Below are 26,045 nucleotides of genomic sequence, written 5' to 3'. Positions count from 1 at the left end.
TACATCTTACTGTCATCAGAAGAAGATCTGGATGTGTTTGACCTGAAGAAATACTCTGCTTCAGAGGAGGCTCTGCTGAGGCTGCTGCCAGTGGTCAAAGCCTCCAACAAAGCTCTGTGAGTAAATATGTGATCATCCATTTATTTTTGAAATGCTGATTTTCTAGATTTTTCTAGTTTTCACATTTTTCTATGTGTGTATGTATCTATGGCTGCAGGTACAAAATACATTTCACTGTGCATTGTATTCTATATAACTGTGCATGTGACAAATAAACACTATCTTATCTTCTTCCAATGGACATAGACATTCATCAATGTGTCACTGATTTCTTTTCACAAATCATATGCAACAATATCATAATGATTTTATTAAGTGTTTAATTAATTAATTTAAATAGTTATATTAATTATATTAGATTATTCAAGAAACTAAACTTTTAAAATTTCTTTCAACTTGAACAGTTCCAGTATATAAAAGAAAGCCTAAGGTTCCAATACTGAAATCTGGGTTACCTCTTCATACAAAATCGCTCCTGTTCCTCAGAACATCCTAAAATCTCTTCCTCCAGTTGTAGACACTAATTGTTCCATGCTCTAAAAGGTTAAATCTGTTCAAGTTCTATGCAAATATAATCAAAACAACATGAGACATCCAATATTCAAATCTGGATTTAAAGTAAAAAACATCACACATTTAAGTATTGGTAAAATAAAAACCAACATCCATCCATCCATCCATCTATTCTCTTCCACTTAACCGGGGCCGGGTCGTGGGGGCAGGAGCCTAAGCAGAGAATCCCAGGTTTCCCTCCCCCCCAGCCACCTCCTCCAGCTCATCCGGAGGGACCCCAAGGCATTCCCAGGCCGGCCAAGAGATATAATCTCCCAGCGTGTCCTCGGCCTACCACGGGGCCTCCTCCCGATAGGACATGCCCGGAACACCTCACCCAAGAGGTGGCCAGGAGGCATCCTAATCAGATGCCCGAGCCTTTCAATGTGGAGGAGCATCGGCCGCACTCCTCACCTTATCTCCAAGGGAGAGGCCAGCCACCTTTCGAAGGAAACTCATTTCTGCCCCTTGTATTCGCGATCTTATTCTTTTGGTCACTACCCAAAGCTCGTGACCAGAGGTAAGGGTAGGAACGTAGATCGACTGGTAAATCGACAGGTTCACTTTTATAGTAAGCTCCCTCTTCACCACGACAGACCAGTGCAGCATCCGCATTACTGCAGAAGCAGCCCTGATCCGTCTGTCGATCTCCCGCTCCCTTCTCCCGTCACTCGTGAACAAGACCCCGAGATACTTGAACTCCTCCACTTGGGGCAAGAACTCGTCCCTGAGCCGGAGAGGGCACTCCACCCTTTTCCGGCTGAGAACCATGGCCTCAGACTTAGAGGTGCTGATTCTCATGCCGGCCGCTTCACACTCAGCTGCAAACCGTTCCACTGCGAGCTGGAGGCCCCCCCCTGATGAAGCCAACAGGACCGCATCATCTGCAAAGAGCAGAGATGAGACTCTGAGGCCACCAAGGAAGAAGCCTTCCGCCACCTGGCTACGCCTAGAAATTCTGTCCATAAAAATTATGAACAGAATTGGTGACAAAGGGCAGCCCTGACGGAGTCCAACACCCACAGGAAACGAATCCGACTTATTACCGGCTATACGGACCAAGCTCTCACTGCGGTTGTACAGAGACTGAATTGTCCACAACAACGGGCCAGACACTCCATACTCCCGCAGGATCTCTCACAGGATACCCAAAGGGACATGGTTGAATGCCTTCTCCAAGTCCACAAAGCACATGTAGACTGGTTGGGCAAACTCCCACGCACACTCGAATATCCTTGAGAGGATAAAGAGCTGGTCCAGCGTTCCGCGACCAGGACGAAAACCGCATTGTTCCTCCTGGATCCGAGGTTTGACTAACATGTGGACCCTCCTTTCCAGCACCCTGGCATAGACCTTACCGGGAAGGCTCAGGAGTTTGATCCCCCGAAAGTTGGAGCACACCCTCCGGTCTCCCTTCTTAAAGATGGGGATCACCACCCCGGTCTGCCAATCCATTGGCACTGCCCCAGATCTCCACGCGATGTTGCAGAGGCGTGTCAACCAAGACAGCCCTACAACATCCACAGCCTTCAGTAACTCAGGGCAAATCTCGTCCACCCCAGGGGCCCTGCCACCAAGGAGTTGTTTAACCACCTCAGTGACCTCACCCCCGGTGATGGTCAAGTCATCTCCCTTGTCCCCAGACTCTGCTTCCACTACAGAAAGCAGTTGGATTGAGGAGGTCCTCAAAGTATTCCTTCCACTGTCCGACTATAGCCTCAGTTGAAGTCAGCAGCACCCCACCCGCACTATAAACCGTGTGAGGGGAGCACCGCTTTCCCCTCCTGAGTCGCCTGACGGTTTGCCAGAATTGCTTCGATTGCTCCGAAAGTCTTTTTCCATAGCCTCACCGAAGTCCTCCCACACCCGAGTTTTTGCTTCGGCCACTGCCCGAGCAGGTGTTCCGCTTGGCCTGCCGATACCTGTCAGCTGCCTCCGGAGTCCCACAGGCTAACCAAGCCCGATAGGACTCTTTCTTCAGCTTGATGGCTCCCTTCACCTCCGGTGACCACCATCTGGTTCAGGGGTTACCACCACGACAGGCACCAACCACCTTGCAGCCACAGCTCTGAGCAGCAGCCTCAACAATGGAGGTGCGGAACATTGTCCATTCGGACTCAATGTCCTCAGCCTCCCTCGGAATTCTGTTGAAGATCTGCCAGAGGTGGGAGTTGAAGATCTCCTGGACTGGGGCTTCTGCCAGGTGTTCCCAGCACACCCTCACAATATGTTGAGGTGTGCCAGGTCTGTCCAGCATCTTCCCCCGCCACCTGATCCAACTCACCACCAGTTGGGGATCAGTTGACAGCTCAGCTCCTCTCTTCACCCGGATGTCCAGAACATACGGCCACAGATCTGGTGATACGATTACAAAACCTGTGACCTGTGGTGTCCTGGTGCCACATGCCCTTATGGACATCCTTATGTTTGAACATGGTGTTCGTTATGGACAAACTGTGGTTTGCGCAGAAGTCCAATAACAAAACACCATTCGGGTTCAGATCGGGCAGGCCGTTCCTCCCAATCACGCCCCTCCAGGTCTCACTGTCATTGCCCTCCCAGCAAGACTATAGAGTCACTGGATGGAGCACTCTCAAGCACCCCGCCTAGCGACTCCAAAAAGGGTGGGTAGTCTGAACTGTCATTCAGTGTATAAGCGCAAACAACAGTCAAGACCAATTCCCCGGCCCGAAGGTGCAGGGAAACAACCCTCTCGTCCACCAGTGAAAACTCCGACGTGCAGGCAGCAAGCCGAGGGGATACAAGAATACCGACCCCAGCTTGCCGCCTCTCACCGAGGGCAACTCCAGACTGGAACAGAGTCCAGCCCCTCTCCAGGAGACTGGTTCCAGAGCCCAGGCCATGTGTTGAGGTGAGCTTGACTATATCTAGCTGGTATCTCTCAACCTCATGCACTAGCTCAGGTTCCTTCCCCACCAGAGAGGTGACATTCCATGTCCCAATAGCCAGTTTCGATAGCTGGGGATTGGTCCGCCAGAACCTCCGCCCTTGGCCACCGCCCAACACACACTGCACCCGACCCCTACGACGCCTCCTGCGGGTAGCGCAGGAGACATCGTAGGGGAACCAACAAAGAAATAAAATTTTAAGGTACCAGTCATTATTAACCCTTGTTTTGTGTGGGGGTCAGTTGGACGTGTTTTCAGTCCTTCTCTTTGGATCATTTTCTGTGAAGAACATAAAATAAAAAAGATATTTTCAGTGATTTCACACTACAATCACCCCCTTCACATTTATATTACACATGTGGTGTTTGTGTCCAGTGAACCTGTGGGTCATAAATGTGTGGAGGTGCTTTGTCCCTTCATTTTGTTCTCCTCATACATGGCTTGCTGAATGTATCTATTCCCATATCTTGTACATTTTATCCTTTTTTTTGCAGGAGCCCCTCTATTTTATATTCTCATGCTGTGTTCCAGCTGCAAATCGAGGGTGGGACACCAAAAAAAAATATCTTCATCTATGTGGTTGCTTATTAATCAAAATGGTGAAAATTGAATTCAGTCTCTATCATGGATCAGTGGATCTGAGAAGCTCTGTTTCTAATCAGCAATCAAAAGTTATGGTTTGTTAGTACTGCTCCTCAGTAAAAAAGAAAAAAAAGGCTCATCAGAAGAAAGGAGGTTTTTAAGTAGAGTGGCCTTAGAGGAGGAGGCAAACAAGTTTCAGAAACATAATAATAAGGTGAGGGGTTGCATCAAGGTCAAATATAAGAAATGTTTTACACTGTGAAGTCCCACAATAATAAAAAAAAACAAAACTAGAGCTGTAAAAAAAAGGAATATTTCCTCTTTAAATGACTGAAGTCATCTATCTAGTGTTACTGTTGCCTAGCAACAGAATTTGTGACCAACAATAGTGTACACCAGCATCACAGGATACTGAACTAATATCATTGGATGTGCCAGCTCCTTACTGGCTTCCATTCAGATACAGGAGTATGATTGTGTTTTTACTGAAATATGAAATGTTTTTAAATTTGTCCCAGAGTTAATTACAATGATATTCATAAAACTGTGAGTTGTTTTGTTTGTCTTGTGTTGTCTAGATTCAACATTAAATGTAATTTGATCTGATCACAAATATTATTCTCCCTTAAGGCTGAACTGGTGTAACCTCTCAGAGAGAAGCTGTGAAGCTCTGTCCTCAGTTCTCAGCTCCCAGTCCTCTAGTCTGAGAGAGCTGGACCTGAGTAACAACAACCTGCAGGATTCAGGAGTGAAGCTTCTATCTGTTGGACTGAAGAGTCCACACTGCAAACTGGAAACTCTCAGGTCAGGATTCAGACTTTTCCACTGATGATAATTCAAAATCTGAATTATATCAAACAGCCATTTATCTAACCCTGGAGGTCCCAGAATATATGACTTTAACACATTAATGTTCATCTCTTTTGTCACCAGCATGTATATTTTAAATTCTGGCCCAAAATACCAGATTTTTAAAAATGATTATTATTTTTTTGTACTGTGCCTGTATACTCCTGGTTTGCAGATCAGTCTATCAAAGTGTCTGAGTCTTTACATCAAATATTATAGGATCTTTACCTTACGATATAAAGTGCCTTGAGGTGACTGTTGTGATTTGGAGCTATATAAATAAAATTGAACTGAAATGGCTGCTGGCCCACTCCTTTCAGGAAGAGGTCTATGAGTCACAGAGAGAAGCAGCCAATGGGATTCATCTAGCTTATTCCGCATACTATGAGACTACAGAGGTGCAGATACAGACCTGAACGAGATAGTCTTAAATACAGCCAAATTCTCAGCATAATGTGTTTTTAACATAAGTGAACGCTAAGTGTGTCTGACAACATTGCAGTTCAATAAATATCTCAGGTGTTTTCTCTGGGGCTAATGAGCGCTCATTAAACTCAATATTTTGTAGTGGATATGTTGTCTGAACAGAAGAGCAGAAACAAATTTATTGTGAATTTGACCACAGCTGACTCTGCACTGTCTGGCTGATATCACCATTCCCCTCATGCTGGAAGTGAGAAATAAACTCATCTGTGTCTCTTTCTCTCTCACTGTGTTTGCACAGATGTAGAGAGAAGGTGCATCTGTTCATCTAGACCGGGGGTGCCCAATACGTTGATCGCGATCTACTTGTCAATCGCAAGAGGAGTGCAGGTAGATCACACGAAACCCCCAGTGGAGTTGGGGAAAAAATGTAGATCACACGGCATTAAAAGAAGTAGGAGATGGATGATAAACTATCATCCATCCATTTCGTTACCACCCTACGCACGCGTTAGCTTTGCTAGTACCTCGCAAGCTGAAAAAGTGTGGGCACCCCTGATCTAGACTGTGCAACACAGTTATCTTCATAACTAGCGGATGGAGCGACGTTAATGTAGTAAAAACACTGCATCCATCCTTCCTGTCACAGCAGCTGAGTTTAAAAACTTTTCTGGGAGAAAGCTTTGCATAGTTAGCACATGGCAAACATTAACAACTTTAATCTTTCCAGCCTTGAAGTTCATTTTCTAGTTTCTCATTATTTATTCATAGCTGCTGTTTATTCACATTCTGTTGATGGCATCAATAAATTCTGTATGACTGTAAACTAAAAAGGACGCAAAGACACAGATCAATATTGGGAGTGCAAGTTGTCTTCCTGATGACAATTGTTTTGCACCACTTTTTATATATGTAAAGATAGAATCCTCCACCAAGTGATTTGTCTGTCACTATGGAGTGTCCAACCAAGTGTGCTCTCTGAAACCTTCAATCTCACAGTCTTTCAGCCAAGTTTCCATCAGTGCCAAGACACAAGCATTTTTGCACTTTGCCAGATACCTGTCATTGGCCTGAAACTCTTCAATTTTGCCCCTGAGTGACTGGACATTTGCCAACATGATAGTGGGAAGCGGCATCCAATGGGGGCCCTGTCGCTTCAGCCTCTGGTGCACACCACCATGTCTTCCCCACTTCCTGACCCCTGATGACTTGTAAGCTCTGTGTTGGTTCCTCCTCAGAAAAGATCTGTGGGGAGAACTGCAGAGGGTTCAACAAAGTCTACACCAGATTCCCACAGGAAGAGGAGGAAATCCTGGCTATTAAAAAAAAAGTGCAGGCTCCGAAATGTACTTAAAGTAAGAAAGTAAAAGTAGTTCTTTGGAGGATGTTTTTCTATTTTTGCTGAAAAATAACTGAACCTTGTGCTATATTAATATAAAAACATTATTATTACTGGGCCCATGACACAGTGTTCTGAATTATTTTAGTGATGCTCTGTTTTTATTGCATTAGTGCATTGAGGTCCTCTCTGCCGTGCTTGTCACATCAGCCGTGACATTAAGACCCAACCCAACCCAAACTGTCACTCAGACCCTGTGCAGGTGGTGGGAGAGAGGAGGATGCAGGTCAAACTGGCATCCATACTTTTTTTTTTTTTTTTTTTTTTAAAGCCTGTCATGTCTGGTAGATCTTGCAAGCAGAACTGTGATCTGAATGCGTTGTTGTGCCAAACATATTTGCTATTTCAAGATGAGCTCTATAGGTTATCAATAGGCTCTTCTTGTTGATGTTTTAACCCTTTATTTTATTTATCTGAGTTATTTTTTAACATACAATGTAACAGCCAGAGCTGACAGGCTGAAGAAGAGGAAAATAAAGAGAAGAAAAAGGGAGAGAGAAAGGGAGCAAAAAAAAAAAAAAGGGAAAAGAGCACAAGTCTATTAATCAGATACTTCATCACTTTAACATAAAAAAATACTATCAATACTTGCAAAAATAAATTTGTGTGTGAAAAACAAAACTAACAAAGCATGTTACGTACACCAACAATTTTGTTGAGTTGTGATTGAGTGGGTGTTTGTGTCTGTGTCATGTTTGTGTCTGTGTCATGGAACGTACTTACCAATGAGGGCAAAACGCTGCAGCTCCACCCATCAGAAGCCAGAGGCAGGCAGAGAAAGCCCCAGGAAACCCAGGCCACCAGCAGCCCACCAAGAGCCAGGAAGACCCATGGCTACTCAGTCCAAAGACAACCGCACACCCACCCCAGCAGACGGGAGAGGGTGGTCTCAGACGGAGCCCCCCCAGTCGAGGAGCAAGGGCTCCAGGGAACCCAAGGCATCCATACTGAGGAATGACTCCCACCCCCGGCGCCATTTCAAGATCCTATTCGCCGTGCTCCAGAGTGTTAAAGTTAGAGAAAAAATAAAGCCTTCTGAATTACCTCTGGCACTGTCTAACAATAAGTTGGCTGAGAAAAGTAATCAGTAAAGGTTTTGCAGTCAATGATGGGCTGCCATGTTGGAAACTGCCGAGATTCTCGTGCATTCTCGCGTCACAGCATAGCGCCTCCTCACAGTGTTCCTCACATACAAGCGCTTTTAATGCAATGGAGAAAAATCAGAGTCAAGTAACGAGTTCACAGATGGATTGTTGTTTTGTGTGTCTGCAGTCTGTCACACTGTCTGATCACAGAGGAAGGCTGTACTTCTCTGGCCTCAGCTCTGAGCTCCAACCCCTCCCATCTGAGAGAGCTGGACCTGAGCTACAATCATCCAGGAGACTCAGGAATGAAGCTGCTGTCGGCCGCACTGAAGGATCCACGCTGGAGACTGGACACTCTCAGGTATGGAGAGGATGTCTGATAGAGGAGGAAGAGCTGGAAACATTTTTCTTCGTGCTTTTTTATGCAGATGTGACATGAACAATCACACATGCAGGAACATTTTTTTCATTGGATCAGAACAGAAACACTAGTCTAGTTGAGATATTTACAAGAGATACGAGAGATATGTATATAAGGGATCTCCAAGGAGACCATCTCCAGAAACAACAATACGTGTTGCTCACCATTTATTATGTATGTCTAAAGTTACAGTAATTTCTAGGAAAAAAAAAATCCCCTTTCTCCTGCTGACCCTGACTTATGTCATGGTCACAAAAATCCCCAGCAGAACAAAGCAGCCTACTTAGCCTTAGCTGCTTACCACCTAAAAAGCAAGGGAAACAGCACTGACCCTTCACCTGAAATAAGCATTAGGCCCTAACAGGGCAAATCAAAGCAGTTAAAGCTGATAATACCCCCAAAGGGCTGTCCCACAGTAACTTCAGCCCTGAGAACACTTGAAATAAAACCTACATTTAAAGTGAGAGTGATTTCTGTTGGCCAGAGTATGCACAGTAATACAGCTAGCATAGCATTCTTAGTTTCTTATTTTGCTATTCTTAACAGTGGGAGCTAACAGCAAGGGAGTGGGGCTATGAGCTGTCACAGAGAGACAAGATTAAAACAAATTAGATGATAATATTCAGTTAGTTCATTAACTTTCCTTGGTTATGTCAGAGAAACCATTGAGTTACCATGGTTACACAATCTAAGCCCATGTTCTTTTGTGTTGTGTGTATATACTGGCCATTACGGTAGGAGAAACTAAGACTTTATCTCAAAAGCAGTGAAGGAGATTTCCACATTAACAAACTCATTTAGTCTGTAATCAATGATTTCATAGATTATCAAATACATACTATACTATTCATACTATTAGGCAAAAGCTTTCTGCCATCATTGCAGGGTTGATTTGTCTTTCTAATGAAGGCACTGTAAAACTACAAAACACAAGAACTATTAAAATATACAAACAAGCCTTACTACTTCAAATTGTAGCTGGTATAGCCACTAGAAAAAGGTAAAAAAAAATAATAGTTAGCATGTATCCCCCTAGCTTGATGCTAATACACAATGGATATTCCCACAGACACACTAATGCAATTAGCATTGACAGTGCGACTACATCAGGGGTCTCAAACTCCAGGCCTCGAGGGCCGGTGTCCTGCAGGTTTTAGATGTGTCCCTGATCCAGCACACCTGAATCAAATGGCTGAATTACCTCCTCAGGATGCAGTCAAGTTCTCCAGAGTCCTGCTAATGACTTCTATATTTGACTCAGGTGTGTTGAAGCAGAGACACATCTAAAAGCTGCAGGACACCGGCCCTCGAGGCCTGGAGTTTGAGACCCCTGGACTACATGATAGCATCAAACACCTTTGGAACCAATAACTTATGCACTGCTACCAGTTTAGTCAGACTCCATTAACTTTTTCTTCTTTTGCTATAGAAAACTTGGGTTAACAAGCCCACCTCCTCCCCCTAGTGCTACTGAACTCCGGCAGTGGCAACACTCATACTGATGCACCACTACATATAAAAACTGAAAACATGAAAATTGAAATGAATATTAAAATATGAAAACTCCCATCTACAAACTTAATATTAATCACACTTAAAGAATTAAAGTTGAAAGATCTTCAAAAACCATTCCAAAGCAACTTCCTGTTTCCACAGACTAATTTCCTTTCAGATGAACAGTTCACTCCCTCGCAGTGTTACTCACTCAGTTTCAAGTCAGTTTGATTTTGGATTTTTAAATGAAATCATTGTTTGATAACCAGTATGAGTTCAATTCAATTTAATTCAATTTTATTTATATAGCACCAAATCACAACAAACAGTCGCCTTAAAGCGCTTTGTATTGTGGGTAAAGACCCAACAATAATACAGAAAATGTCTAATGTTTTTATTCAGAGAGATGAAGTTTGTGTGTCAGTCATGTAGTGACTGTTGTTGCTTAACTGTACAGACACTAAGAAACAGATCATACAGATCTCTGGATGTTAGAAGAAACTATTAAAGGTCATGAATGAGAGCAAAGGCAGGAAGGTGTCCTTTACAGCAAAACAGAGGGAAGAGGAATATAAAGATGATGAAGGTCATAGTTTAAATCAGTCATATTTCATTCAGTACAATGGTGTACTGACAGATCCAGGAGCAGTCCAAATCATCAGCAATTTGATCCACGTATGGTTTGAAGTGTATGTGTGAAAAATGTTGGCCTGTTACTTTATCAGTGTCATGGTCCTGGGCCGGTGGCCCAGTGTTTTAGGTTCTTGTTGTATAGTTCTGTTTTATTATGTTTCGCTGTTTCTGTCTCCCTGTGTTCTGTTGTGCTGGTGCCTGTTATCCCTCTGTGGCAAGCCGGTGTGTACAATGTTAGGTTACTTCCTGTTTTATTTTGGTAGGTCTTTGGTCTGTGTGCTTTGGGTTTAGTTTTGTTTCCTGTGTTTCCGTCCCAGCTGTTTCCCATTTGTCCATTACCTCCTGTGTGTATAAGTCTTGTGTTGTTGCATCATTGGTTGTTCTCCACTGTCTTGCATGTACGTCTGTTTGAGTAAAGTCCAGTCAGTTTCACGTCTCTCCCATGTTAGGTGTACGCCGGGGAGAGCTCATGTTTATTTCTGTATTATTGGTGCAAATAAAGCATGTGAGTGAATTACACCTGTCCCGGAGTTCTGCATTTTGGGGTCCTCCTTCCTGCCTGCACAGCAGTGAGCCGTGACAGAATGACGCGACCACGAGTGGATCCCGCAGACTCCGATCTCTACAGTGGCACTCGCCTGGTGCTAGGGGGACCGGCGTATTGGAAGGGTCCCCGGCAACGCCACTCACCTCCTCTGCCTAAACCGCAGGCAGTTCGCACTGGCATAATTTTTCTGGCTCTAGCCGCTCGCTCACCTGCCACATCGCTCGCTGGCCCCTCCCTTCCTCAGCAGTCGACACAGCCATGGAGGAAGACGAGTCCCCGGCAGCAGCAGTGCGACTCATCCCCGCAGCTGTGCGGTATAACGCTGCGGATTTCCACACCACGGGTTTCCATGCCACAGTTATGGAGGAGACCACACCCAGATTGACTCCGGAGGAATCATTTTTCTGGTTCCCGGGACACGGGGGTCCCTGGCCTCCTAGCGCTTCCGCTTCACCGCTGCCTGCTTCTGAGGGAAGGAGGCCAAGCTCCCGGCAGCAGTGGAGGGAATCTCCTCAGGAGCTGAGCGGTGTAACACCGTGGAATCAGTCACCGTGGCTTCAGGATTCCACACAGCCGTTACCGCTTCATGCACAGTCTACAAGTTCTGTGAGTGACTCTTTTGCTTTGCCTGTTAATGCTAAGACTGAGTTTGTTGACATTGTGCCTAACAAAGTGGCCACTAAAGGACATGAGTTTTTCAAGCCAGCTGTAAAATCAAGCCCCACATTTCCTGTTTCTATGCCAGCCAAAGATAAAGTAATGGAGCAGGAACAATGTGAACAATGGCTTAAACAGCCCAGTGAGGTGTGTAAGCAGGACACCAATAAGCGTGTTTTGGAATTATGCGTTCAGTGGTTTCCGCAACCCTGTGACAAGCAGGGGAAGGCCATCGCACACAGACTTCATGAGCTATTGTCTGAATACCCCTGGCTTATGGACTCATTACCCACCTTAACCAAGAACTATGTTGAGCAAATAACTAGTTGGGCTGCATGTACTTTCCCTCTGAACTGTGCTCCTGGGAAGCACTCTGTCACCCCTGGGGTGGCTGCTGGTGAATCGGCCACTGAAAGGACTGGGATTTTAGAGACTGTGAATGCTTTGAAGACTTTTGGCTTTGTTCCTGTGAAGCTCCCTGCACCCATACCTGTTCCGCGGGTGGGGGCCGCCATGGATAGGCCGACCTCTGCACCCGTTCCTGTTCCCTGGGTGAGGGCAGCTAGGTCCGAGCCTTCATGCCAGTCTTTGGTGTCTTCAGCTTCTCTTCAGTCAGAGCCTCTATCCCAGCTTCAGTCCACGCCACCTGCAGCGCCTCTTCAGCCTCTGTCTCCATCGCCTGTAGCGCCTCTTCAGCCACGCTCCAAGCTGTCTGCAGCAGCAGCAAGTCCTAAGCCATGGCCACGCTCCAAGCTGTCTGCAGCAGCAGCCCCCAAGCCATGGCCATGCTCCACAGTGTCCCCCTCACAGTCATCTGTAGCTGCATCCCCACAGTCAGCTGTAGCTGCAGCCTCCGTCCAGTCACAGTCAGCTTCTGTAGCTCCCTCGGCATCAACTTCGGCATCAACTTCAGCAACTGCTTCCCCGCAGTTAGTCAGAGCCAGCTGCAACAGCCTCCAAGCCACTTTAGTCAGAGTCCCCAGTGTCAGCACCACCAGCTTCCTCACAGCCTTCAGTGTTAGCTGTAGCAGCCTCCCAGTCAGAGCCCCGGCTAGCTGTAGCAGCTTCCCTGTCTCAGCCAGCGCCCCTAGGGTCAGCCTCAGCAACTTCCCTGTCTCAGTACCAGTCTCTCCCGTCAGCTACAAGCCCCTAGTTTCCCAGTCAGAGCCCTGCTCACCATCATCCTCAACACTGGTCATGTCGCCGCCGCCGCTGGGAGCACGGTCAGCCCCCTGATAAACCTTGTGTTCCCTGGCTTGTTATTTCTGGGCCTTGGCCTGGACGGCCCCCTGCACAATATGGATTGTTTTTCTGGCCTTGTGCCGTTGTTTTTTGTTTGGCCCTTGTTTTTGTTTGATCCTTGGCCCTTTTGAACTGCTTTGGCCATCTTAGCCCTCGTCTCTGTTTTGGACTGTTTTTGACTTGTGTTTGGGGCTCCTGTGTTTTGTTTTGTTTTGTTTTCTGTTTCCCCCTCCCAGCTGTTTCCCATTTGTCCATTACCTCCTGTGTATATAAGTCTTGTGTCTTATATGCCTGTTGTCATGTCGTTGGTTGTTCTCCGCTGTCTTGCATGTACGTCTGTTTGAATAAAGTCTAGTCAGTTTCACGTCTCTCCCCCGTTAGGTGTATGCCGGGGAGAGCTCAGATTTATTTCTGTATTATTGGTGCAAATAAAACGTGTGAGTGAATTACACCCATCCCGGAGTTCTGCATTTTGGGGTCCTCCTTCCTGCCTGCACAGCGGCAAGCCGTGACAATCAGAGTCTAACAGTGTGTGTATGAGAACGATGTAATGTCCATGTGTGCATGCTGACAGAGACTGTGCTGCTCTGACCCCCCTCCTCCTTTCAGGGCGGAGCCTGCTGGAGTGCGATGGCTGATCCCAGGTCTGAGGAAGTGTAAGTGTGTTTTTAATGTGATTGATGAAAACACAGCAGCACACATTCAACCATCTTCAAACTGTCACATCACTCATTCACATCTCTGATGTCAGGAGTCATCATCAAAGTGTCAATCAATGAACAGATGATGGATCAATAACTGCAGCTGGATTGTGTTTGTTCTCTCCATCAGATTCCTGTCAACTCACAATCGACACAAACACAGTACAGACAACCCTCCAACTGTCTGACAACAACAGGAAGGTGACACATGTGGAGGAGGTTCAGTCATATCCTGATCATCCAGACAGGTTTGATGTTTGGCCTCAGCTGCTGTGTAGAAATGGTCTAACTGGTCGCTGTTACTGGGAGGTCGAGTGGAGAGGAGAGGTTTATATATCAGTGAGTTACAGAACAATCAGAAGGAAAGGACGCAGTGAAGCCTGTGTGTTTGGATGGAATGATCAGTCCTGGAGTCTGCTCTGCTCTGATGATGGTCCTCATTCTGTCTGGCACAATAACAGAGGAACGTCCATCTCCTCCTCCTCCTCCTCCTCCTCTGGCTCTAACAGAGTAGCAGTGTATGTGGACTGTCCTGCTGGCACTCTGTCCTTCTACAGAGTCTCCTCTGACACTCTGATCCACCTCCACACCTTCAACACCACATTCACTGAACCTCTTTATCCTGGGTTTAGGTTCTTGTCTCCTGGTTCCTCAGTGTCTCTGTGCTAAGCTGAGTGTAAAGAGCGTCCTCCTGTTAGAGAAACACTCTGACTGTTGAACAGATAGTTCAGTCTGTACATGTCTGTCTCTTTCACTCACAAACACTGTTAGAAAAATAAGTTTTGTGCTATATAATAACCATTCATAATTATGCTTATGTATATATTGCTTATTGAAGTTACAGTATTAGTGAAGAGGAAACCTTTGTATGACCTCTCTAAACCTTATATGCTTTATTTGTAGAAATGACATCCAGTTTTTCCAGTATTCCTCTCCTTTCTTGGTGGCATATCTTAGAAAATGTTTTTTGTTCCATACTGTAATTTTCCCAGATTATTTTTTTTCCATTCGTTAATTGTTGGGGGTTCTTTATTTAGCCATTTCTTGGTTATAGCTTTTTTTACTACTAGCTAGTAATATCTGCACAGATATCTTTCCCCTCTCTGAAGCTCATCCGATTTATTTCCTAAATAAATAACATCAAAAGTAAAGTTAATCTTTGTTTTAATAATGGATCTGATTGTGACATAATATCTTTCCAGTATTAAGAGATTGCAGGACAATCCCAGAAAATGTGGAAGTGTCCTGCAGAGTCACTCCCACACAATCTCCAACAATGCCCAAACTCTGTTCTTTGATTTATTAGTTGCTTTATTTTGGGTGCCAATGAAAAATCTCAAATTGTTTTTCCAGGTATTTTCTCTCCACAAAACTGAGCTGGTGGTAGTGGATTGTGTTTTACAAATGTTTAACCATTCCCCATTGGTTAATTTTACATTTGCATCTTTCTCCCATCTAGTTTTAACGTATGTTGTTGACTGACCTCTTTCTTGCTGCAAGAGAGAATAAAGTCTAGAAATCATTTTTTGTTTGCTTTTCCATTAGTAATTTCAACAAAAACACTAATAAGATCTGCTCCCACACCCTCAGTATTCTTAACATTTTTCTCAAAATAACTTCTTAGCTGTAGATATCTGTAGAGTTCATGCTTCTCTAAGTTCAGAGTTTCTGTCAGATGCTGAAACATGTTCAAGCCCCCCCCCAGTGTAAATAGTACAGGAAGATGTAATTCCTTTTTCTAATCCAATGTTTAAATCTACTGTGTAGTTTCACTGGTTCAAAATCCGAATCATACATAACCCAGCACAGTATGCTTGCAGATTTTTCAAATTTTTGAATTCTACATTTTTTATACCAAATATTTAGAGGGACAGTACTCCAGTTAGAAAGTTTAGTAACAACATAGAATTGATCATTTTGAGTTTTGAATGTGTTAATAAATTAATGATTATCATAATAAATCAAACGTTGAAGAAAAAAATCCAAAAAGGTAATAATATAAAAAGTAAGTTTGCCTTTTAATAGATAAGCTGAATTATTGAGACATAACATTATGTCTCAAAGGAGAGCTATAGAATATGAATGGGGGTTGAGACGTCTGGGAAGGGAGCTCAGGACAGCACTGTAAGGGGGGGAAAGTTGGTGACGTAATCCACCTCCTCTGTTCAATGATGGTTGTTCACAGTGGACATAGATGGTTCTTCACTCCTCTTTTAAACCATCTGTCTTCCCTGTCCAAAATGTGAACATTGGCATCCTCAAAAGAGTGACCTTTGACCTTCAGATGCAGATGTACAGCTGAGTCTTGTCCTGTTGTTGTGGCTTCAAATACCTGGGTCTCTCCACCGTTTGGTTGAGAACTGAAGAAGCCTTTCGGATGAGAGGAGAAACGTCTTCAAGAAACAAAAAGAAGTCCAGTCGCCTTTTTTCAAGCTCCAGAGTCTGGGGTGGGATGTAAACAGATGCTCTACCCCCCCGCTGTCCTGTCTTCTTCTGACCTGTGTTGGACTGATCTCCCTGACCTAGCTGCTGATGAACTCCACATCTTATCAGAACTGTTAGCTGAGTCAGCCCCACAGTAGCCCGAACCCCCCCCCCCCCCCCCCCCGCCCCCCTCGCCTCCGCTAGCTCCTCCTCATCCCTTCCCGCCCAAGTGCTATATGTATGTGCTTCTTGCACTATTGCAGAGGTTTTTGCAACCTTATGCTGTGTATACACATGTGTATGTATACAAAGTATGAGAGAATTTTTTTCCTCACTCATCCCTATGTTTTCACTACTGTTTCTGTCTTTGTAATGGCAGCGTAATGGAATGGAATTTCATTGTACGGGGAAACACTGTTTCTATACTGTGCATATAACAATAAAGCTTGACTTGACTTGACTTCAAGGTGCTCAAGGTGAGAAGAGTCATACCAAACTCTCCTGAACAGACTGACAGCTCTGAAGATTAAAAAAAAAAGACTCCTGGTTCCAGTTGTCTCATAGGAAGGTCACACATCTGGCAATAACAGGTGAACTGTGAGTTTTTGACCCCATCACCTCTGTGTAAAGTCTGGCCCAGGGAAATGTCAACAACAGGTGTGTTTCTGATGTGGGGAGCAGTAGGTCATAAGCGTGCTCAGTCACAGGGTACCAGTGAAGGACACATTAGTGGATTGAAGGTTAAAGGAACTCTCAGAGAAACAAACAGCTGATCACCATAGTCATATTCCAGTCTTAGCATTTTCAGTAGTCTGACTCATAATCAGTTTGATAATCTACTATGGAAAGGCCACAACCATGGCACCTGTTCAGGAGGCCAGGATTTTGTGGTCTCAGGGGTACAATCTGCTTATTGTTTCTTGTAACAATAATTATTGTTTCTCCCATAATTTAACATCAGGACTAAGAAGGCAAACACCATAAATTCAAAAAGACGACCACAGACAACAATTCTGCAGTGAGCTGAGTAAAAGTATGTAAAAGGTCAACAAGGGATGATGGTGTGAGTATGACCTTTGTCTCGAGAATTTACCACAATATTTCAGACTCACTTTACTTTTGATTTTGTTTTTTAACTGCTCTACATGGTGTTTATATCCAAATAAGACCAATAGAAATACACAAAATGCAAAATAAACAAAGTCATAAAAGTAAAATAATCAAGGTTTGTCTTACTAACACTAGATTAGCTTTTCCTTTCTTTTCCAAATCAGACAAGAATAATATCTTTAATTTTAGTCATATATCATATATGTATGTATATGTATGATAAACTATTTTCTTTTAAATTAGGTCATTTACTCTTCTTAAGGCAATTTTAACTGGCTGAATTGCCATAGACAATGTATTATTGGATCTTGGAATCGCAATTTTTATATATGTTTGTTTTTATCTTTTGTCTTTAGTGTTTTTTTCCATAGGAGTAAGACATGTACACATATACAATTTTAAATTGTAGGATTCTAGGATGACTGATCATAGACTTGTGTGTGCTCAGCATATGTTTTTCCTTCCCCTTATTGTTGAATTAAAATGCAAATGTAAGTAGCTAGATGAATATCTGTCAATTACACAATACACACATGCAATGAATACCTGTTTACACTCATATTATAGACAATTGCTGCAACTAACTTTGTAGGTGTATAAAAATAGGTTCACTTTTAGTAGAAAAATTTAGACTGGGTTAAACTAATCAAGAGATCTTTAATACGAACACACTGAATAATAGAGCTTTCAACCATACACTTCTGCTGTTTAATATTTGTCTTGGTTAATTGTAGTGTGTAGATTTTAAGTTGAGAGTCTTTACGTCAGGATTTTATATTTAGTGGATAAAATTAATACATCAAATTAATAAAATTAAGTTGTATGCTTCTGAGCCCCAAAAGCGCAGACCGAACATCCTGACGCAGTACGGTTACTGTAAGAATTAAACGACTAATTCTTAAGACAAAAAGAAAAGAGTCTGAACCTGTAATGACAGGATCAGTTATCTACCAAATGAGTACCAATTGATGAAGGTGTGATAATGAATAATTATCTTATGTAATGTGCTTTAAACAGATATATTCTGAGTTATGTGCTGCAAATAGTCATGATTTTATATTTCAGTTGTTTGGCATTTTCTGTGTTTGGTTTTAATTTATAGAACAGGAGGGTGATTTTGGATAATATGAGGGCTTAAAATAATTATGGTTTTATATGTTTTTTATATGCTTCCATTGCTAAAAATAAAAAAAAATTAAAAAGGGGGGTCCTGAGCTGTCTGCCTGAAACAAATGTGTGTGCTGACCTTGTATAAATACAGATAACAGAACACAGTGGTTCAGAGACAGCATTTTGGAGCAAGTCTGTGTTGTAATGTCTTGTTGTGCTTTAAAAATATATTATAATCCTGCCATTATTGTTATTAAGATCAATTGTGTTGTTTTTGATCAGTAGGTTAATAACAATGGTGGTATATTTTGACACCTTATTGGTAAAGGAGGGAGTTGTTGGGTTTTATTTTTTACCCAATGAATAAAATGACAAATGTTTTAAAGTAAACTCCAGGAAATTAATTAATAAACAGTGGCTGAAACAAACAACAGACAATTTAATAAATAAATACATTAGAAAGTGCCAGACTAACTTCCCAGTCTCAGTTTATCTTATCCTCGAAGGTTCGGCCACAGTACGTACAATCACCACATTCTGTTATTAATCTGCATAAGACTGCTTTGTACTGATTAATTGAAACATGAGGGGAGAAGATGTGCTTTTTGTACAAGGCTTTATCACTGATGGGAGAAATCTGAGTCACAAGAACCACCACTGGACGGAGCAGTGACGAAGGCCAACCCGCAGCACACAGACTCTGTTTTTGGTAGATAGTGGCAAAATAAAAATGTTACGGTTAGTGAGGAACATGAGAGGTCAGAGGGGGAGGGAGACGGAGCACACAGGCCTGAACTCTGAGCCCCGCATGTGCATTAGTGATATCTTCTGATTCTTTAATATATTAAATGTCTTAATTTTTTTTTAATTTAAGCATTTCGGGTGACTTCCTTCACAAATTAACAAACACGCAGATAACAGCAGGAAGTCTGTTCAGTGTGAGTGGATCACATCCAGGTCTTCTCCTCTGATAAACCTCCATCTGTGACCCTGAAAACAGTTCATCTGACTCTGACTCCAAACATGTTTCCATGTCACACTTCAGTCTTTACTCTGAAATTCAGCCTTCTTACCAGAACCTGTAAAGCAGGAAGTCTGTCCTCTGTTCTGGCCTCTTGCTTGTCTCTGTCATTGGATCAGTGTTCTGAAACACTCGTTATATGTTTGACATGTAACAACAATAATTTGGTTATTAATTGATTCTTGATTCTAAATTTGTGTACAATTATTTGGTCAATTGTTGTTGTGTTAAATGTGCTATATAAATAAAATTGACTTGACTTGTCTGGCTGTGCGTTTTAGGGTAAATTTCAAGATTTTATTGTATGTTTTTAAATCTCTTAATCGGCTGGCTTCATCATATCTTGCTGACTACCTTATGTTCCCTCAGACATCTGCTGACGTGCTGCTCCTCAGTGTTCCTAAAACCTGCCTTCAGAACAGGGGAGTGGATCTTTCTCAGCCACAGCCCCGAAACTGTGGAATGAGCTGCCGCCTCATGTTAGGTCACTCTGCATGTTTCTGAAGTATGTTTAAAACTCATTTTTATTCTTTGGCTTTCAAGCCAAAGTGAGAGCTATTTAGGATGCTGCATTTTATATTTTTGGGATTTCTTAGATATATTTATTGCTGTGTTCTTGTCTGCATGTGTGTATATGGGGTTATTATTTTATTATTATTATTATATTATTATTTTAATGTCTTATCCATTTTTCATGTCCATCACTTTGGTCAAGCTTTTTGTTTTAAATGTGCTTAATGAGTAAATTTGGATTGGAAGTGACATCATAACTCAAATGATTCATTATTAGACTGTTTCTTTATTTAACATTTTTAATTATTTAACCTTTGTATGATTTGACAACACAAACTCAATAATAAAACAGCTGGAAAAATAGATTCGATACAAAGTAACGTGGTAAAATGACAACTGATTGTTTAATCTGACTGCTTGGGAAAAAAAAGCTAACCACTCTAACAGCTAAAACACTTTAAATCCAGGAAGAAGGTTTCCACAAACTTTTGAATCTTATGTATCTTTTCTCTCAGATGTGTTAAATTAAGGGTGGTCAAACATATGGCCCGGGGCCCACCAAAATATTCAATTAGTCCAATCCAGCCCACTGGATGGCAAAGTTATAATACTGCTGCAATTTTACCTGAACACACATTTCTGCAACTTTATAATACAAATACTAAAACTAAATAGAAATAACTACATTTTAATGTTGCCAATGAAAAAATTTAACTAGGCTAACATTTTCTTTCAGAGTTCTCTCATCAGATCTTTACAGGAGATTCTGTTGGAATTCTGTGGAGCCGGATCTCAAGGTTTTTAAGGTTGACCCTGCAACCACACTGTAAACCAAGATTTTGACTACACTTAAAAATATTGAGTTCATATTACTTAAAATTGCCTATAATGTGAACATTACTTTTTAATGCTGAGTAGACTGTACTTTTTGATGGTCTATCTTATTGTAATCATGTGTTTGAGTTCAAACAACTTAATATCATCAAGTTTTGCACATGCTAAAAATCTAGTTTATACCAGCTTTAACAGACTGGATTAATGCACAGCTGCATGGTGGCATGATGGTTAGCAGTGCTCCTTCACAGGTAGAATGCCATCTAGAAGGTCTGGGTTCAATTCCAGCTTGGCACAGGCCTCTCGCTGTTTGGAATAGTAGACATTTGGTGTTTTTGTTCACAACGCTCTCTCGTATAGTTTTTTATTGTTCCATGGACAAATGTTATTTGTAAATGTTAATGTACCAGCATTCAGCAGGGCTGAGTTTTATCATGTTTATTTACCAAATTTTAAACAGACACAGTTCAACACTGTAAAAAAATATTTGTTACTGGGCAGCGTGGTGGTTAGCACTGCTGCCTCACAGCTAGAATGGCTATCTGATAGTCTGGGTTCAATTCCACCTTAGCCTGGGACTCTTGCTGTGCGGACTCATGTATGTTCTCTCTGTGTCTGTATGGGGTTCCTCCCACAATCTGAAGACATGCAGTTAATGGGGTTAGGTTAATTGGTCTCTCTAACTGCCCACAGGTGTGAATGGTTGTCTGTGTCAGCCCTGCAAAGGCTGGTGACCTGTATGGGGTGTACCCTGCATCTTACTGCCTTGTCAGCTGGGATAGCCCCCAGCACCCCCACACAACCATGAAAAGGATAGGGGGAATTGACTGATCGAAAGCCATTTTATTTTTTCATGAACTATAAAAGATAAGTTTGGTCAATTAGAACATGCAATTTAGTTCATTGGAAATGGAGTAGTGCTTACTTAACAGGCTGAGTTAAATGAACTGTTTCATTACTTAAAAATTTAAAGCAACGAGTTACCTTGGTTTTTTTAAGTAGATTCAACTTATCCGGGTTTACAGTGCAGAAGGAAAGTTTTAATCCTAATCTTAAAAATAGAGAGGGTGTCTGTCTCCTGAATCCAAGCTGGAAGCTGGTTCCACAGAAGAGGCGCCTGAAAGCTGAAGACTCTGCCTCCCATTCTACTCTTAAGTATCCTAGGAACCACAAGTAAGCCAGCAGTCTGAGAGAGAAGTGCTCTGTTGGGGTGATATGGTACTATGAGGTCTTTGAGATAAGATGGTGCCTGATTATTCAAGACCTTGTAGGTGAGGAGAAGGATTTTAAATTCTATTCTAGATTTAACAGGGAGCCAATGAAGAGAAGCCAATATGGGAGAAATCTGCTCTCTCTTTCTAGTCCCTGTCAGTACTCTAGCTGCAGCATTTTGGATCATCTGAAGGCTTTTCAGGGAGCTTTTAGGACAGCCTGATAATAATGAATTACAATAGTCCAGCCTAGAATTAATAAATGCATGAATTAGCTTTTCAGCATCACTCTGAGAAAGGATGTTTCTAATTTTAGAAATATTGCGCAAATGCAAAAAAGCGGTCCTACATATTTGTTTAATATGTGCATTGAAGGACATATCCTGGTCAAAAATGACTCCAAGATTTCTCACAGTGTTACTGGAGGCCACTTTGAGGCTGAAAGGCTGAAAGTGAAGCTGTGAGCACCACGAGGGATGACTGGATGATTGAACTGTTCTCAGATCAGCATCAAAACCCTGCAGCTGCAGGTCTGACCCGGCTACTTGCAGAGGCAGTGATGGCCAGTGGGAGCCTGTTTGAACACTTTGGAGTTCATTCTTTGAAGCTTTCAGTCTGGATGTTGTGTGATGAGAAAGAAAGCATTCAAATGCAGAACTGGTCTCATCAAATTTCTTATTAATCATTATATAAGATGGCACAATCTACCTAGCCTGTTCAATTTGCTGGGGTTTTTTTGGGTTTTTTTGTATTTTTGGCCACAGCGGCTTTTGTCTGCAGTAGAGGAAAACAGGAAATGGGGGAAAGATATAGGGGAAGACATGCGGGCAAATTGGCGACAGGCAGGCACTCGAGCCTGCGCCCCCTGCACCGCAACACGGCATATGTATGTGGTCGCCTGCTCCACCACTGAGCCACCTGGGTGCCCCTGTTTGTTGTTTTTGTATCTATTCTTATTTGCTGCCAAGATGTCACTACTTTGCTTGTTTACGATCAGCAGTCACTTCTTGATATCTGTGATTTTCAAGCTTCGGTATCGATGTACAATTTTAAAGGCTGGACAGTCAATCGTCCACCTGACCTGCCAGACATACCGGTAAGCTTGTGGTGTCGAACCTCTGCAGCTCCCCATAAGACACGTCTCAGACGGCGGGGGAAACGAGGAGGTGTGAAAGCTAGAATGAAGGCTTTTTCATGCTACTTACCGGGAGTGAGTCGGCGGTAGTTTCGTCCCGTTATGTCTTGCTTCCCAGACTTATCTGGTGCCATTCTGCTGATGCTGTATTCTGTTCCCCAGAGGGGTTGAGGCCACAGATACAGTATTGACACATCTAATCTTCACTTGTTGGATCGGGCTGCATCTTTGACTGGAGAGGACCCTGTTCTACGCTTGGCGTTGATCAAGATCAGTGGCAAACAAAACTTTTATTTTGAATGACTTCTTAATGTCACACCAGTTGGATTTTATGTTTCTGATGGAAACCTGGATTCATGATGGTGAGACTGTGTTGTTTCCTGAACTTCTTCCACCCTGCTGTGACTTTTTCAGCTCTCCTAGGGTCACCGGTAAAGGTGGGGGGGCTAGCTTCAATTTTTAAATCCTCCTTCAATTGCCATGAGGTGTCGTTTGATAGCTGTGCCAGCTTTGAGCTGCAGCTCTTCAAGGCAACTTTTTCTATGACTGTGTTGTGTGCTGTTGTGTATCGTCTTCCAAGATTTAACAAAGGCTTTGTTCAAGAGTTTATGCATTTTGTTGCTGGAATTGCTCTGAAATATGACCATTTCTTAATTGTTGGTGATTTTAATATACTTGTTTGTTGTGAGTCTAGACCTCTGGTCAGAGAGTTTTTGGATCTTTTGGACTCATTTAACTCAGTCTGTTGCTGGTCCCACACATAAAAAAAGAGGCACACTGAACCTTCTGTTGTCTTATGTCCTATGTGTGGACATGTGAACAGTGAAATTTGTCATTCCTGTATTTCAGACCACTTTCCTGTGTTGTTTACTGTTACTGTCACCTGCTCAGAGATTTTACTCCCTCCTGCATGCTGGCAACGCACACTTGACTCTTCAGCTGCCTCCAGGTTTTCTGCTGCTTTTAAGGACACATGTTTGTATGCCCTGGATCATCATGAATACAGTGTTGAGGAACTATATACTATGTTTGACTGCACTTGCCGGGAGATCCTTGATTGAGAAAGAAATGCTCCAAAGCTTGTTCTGAACCTTGGCTGGTTGAGGATATTCGTGCTCTCAGATGTAACTGCAGACAAGCTGAGAGAAAACAGAAAAGGGACAAAGCACTTTGCTCCACTCAGGTTGTTTAAATGTGCAATATAAATAAATTTGACATTGACAAGTAGAGGAAAAGAAGTGACAGAGTTACAGCTGTGCTTCAGAGGCACACACACACTTGAAGATGTCTGATGTTTGAATATGACAAGTATAGGAAAATGATCCACGGATCAAGGAGATCAGATCCTGTGGATTAGTCTGCAGCACCATCAGATTGTTTTCCTGTTTTTGTCTCAAAGTGTCCTTTATACAGTCAGAAAGGCACAAAAGTCAAGAGGATTTAACACAACAGCTGAAATGATGTTAGAACAGAGGATGTCCACGTGTTGGGCTCTTTGTCTTTCAGCAGTGCTTCACAGGATCTTCCAGTTACACATTGTTTTCACACTGGAACAACATTTGAATCTTCATTTGAACATCAATTCAAAATGACTCATTGAAGGGAATTTGCAGCTTTTGTCTTCCAGCTGAGAACTTAGAAGATCTGCAAACTGCACAAGGTTGTTAAAAGACTTGAAGCTGGAAATTAGCTCAAAATGGAAAACTGGCTCTGAAATCTGAGACTACATCACGCAGAATAATCACACCAAGAAGAACAACTTCCTCTGTGGAGCTCAGGGGTGGAACTCAGGGGTGGCTCCGCCCTCTGGCCTGCAGCAGGTCTAAATCTATATCACATCTATTGGAGGCTGTGGTTCGTATTCTTCTCCTTCACCAAATCCATTAACCTACTCTGAGGTCTTTCTCTCATTTCTCCTGCCTAGCAGCTCCAGTAGATCCACTCTCCCTCCTCAGCTCCTCATGAAGGTAAACTTAAGAAGGCCAAGAAGAAGAAGATGCTCAGTTTTAGTGTGGAGCACAAAAACACTATTTTAACCTGAGAAGTTCCCAGTGGTTTCTGTTCTGCCTTTAGAGGCTTTCTTTTGGCCTCAGTAAGAAGATCTAAGCTGTGGTGATGAAAGCTGATATGGATCCTTTCAGGAGGAAAATAAAGCAGTTATTCTGCTCATTTAGTACGAAGATAGTTGAAGTTTATTTTTCCAAAACAAAGCGAGGATGAACCATCAGGACCTGGGTTTGAATCAAAAACAGGAGTGTTGGATGGAAGGTGGGACAACACCGAAACGTCTCTTCAATGTGCTGAATGATCAGAGTGTGTGACAGCTGCACACCTACATGTCTTTAATGATTAAAGGTTTTCTAGCAATCCTTAGTGTGTAGGAAGATTGCAGTGCTCATGTTGGTAGTTCCCTCAGCCTGTCTGTGGCATTGCTGCCATGGTTACAGTAAGGCATCAGAAACTTCTGATCTGTGACCTTTGAACTTAGAGTTGATTTGATCAATAAGTTATTCAGCCTGCTGAAAAAGACCATCGTAATGACAAATATAGAAAGTACCATTTGGAGAGCAGATTTGAAAACATGAAGCAAACTTTGTGTGAGTCACAGCTGCCATGGCGACAGCAGCTTTCAGCTGTTCTTCAGCATTTCATAGGAAATGTGATGCTGTGACTGAAAGGAGCTCCTTTCAGTCACAGCATCCTCCTTTCAGCTGAGTTGGTTAGTTACAACATAGTTGAAGCTTTTTGTTTCCAGTGCTTTAAACTCAATCAAATAACATCTCACTGGTATAAAAACATTAATAAAAATAGTTAATCAGTGCTCATTATTTTTAGTTTGATCTGAAGGCTACAGGAACGCTCACGCTGCTGTAACTCTATGAAAAAGCAGTTAATCAGCTTTATTTCCTCCCTTTCAGTCACAGCAGATTCATGTCAGTGAAATGAGTCAGCGGTGGACTGTAATCATAGCTTCTGTGATAAATGTGGAAACTAAACTTGATCCATGTCAGATTTGTGAAGACAGAAAGGATTCTTGATCCTTTGGCTTTCAGACTTCAGTTACCTGATGGCCAGTGTTCTGTTCAGTGTGTGTAATAAACAGTTTTCAGTTCTTCCTGTTTTCTTTGTAGAG

The 26,045-nt window shown here is 42.7% G+C and overlaps 1 protein-coding gene, 1 long non-coding RNA gene and 1 pseudogene across 2 annotated transcripts in view; 2 read left to right on the top strand and 1 right to left on the bottom strand.

The window, feature by feature from the left end:
- LOC115791158 (NACHT, LRR and PYD domains-containing protein 12-like) overlaps positions 1 to 26,045 on the bottom strand; it is a 1,329,445-nt pseudogene that overhangs the window by 130,937 nt on the left and 1,172,463 nt on the right.
- Positions 1 to 26,045, top strand: part of LOC115791148 (NACHT, LRR and PYD domains-containing protein 12-like) — a 150,013-nt gene that overhangs the window by 7,628 nt on the left and 116,340 nt on the right. The window lies entirely within an intron of this gene.
- On the top strand, positions 8,082 to 13,699 carry LOC115791712 (uncharacterized). Its single transcript, XR_004020976.1, has 3 exons — positions 8,082 to 8,220; positions 13,463 to 13,509; positions 13,685 to 13,699. It is a non-coding gene; the product is annotated as an uncharacterized LOC115791712 (long non-coding RNA).

This window comes from Archocentrus centrarchus, chromosome 2 (assembly GCF_007364275.1).
Source record: "Archocentrus centrarchus isolate MPI-CPG fArcCen1 chromosome 2, fArcCen1, whole genome shotgun sequence".
Taxonomy (NCBI): Eukaryota; Metazoa; Chordata; class Actinopteri; order Cichliformes; family Cichlidae; genus Archocentrus; species Archocentrus centrarchus.
Note: the sequence above shows the minus strand (reverse complement) of the source record. Positions and strands in the feature narration are given on the sequence as shown.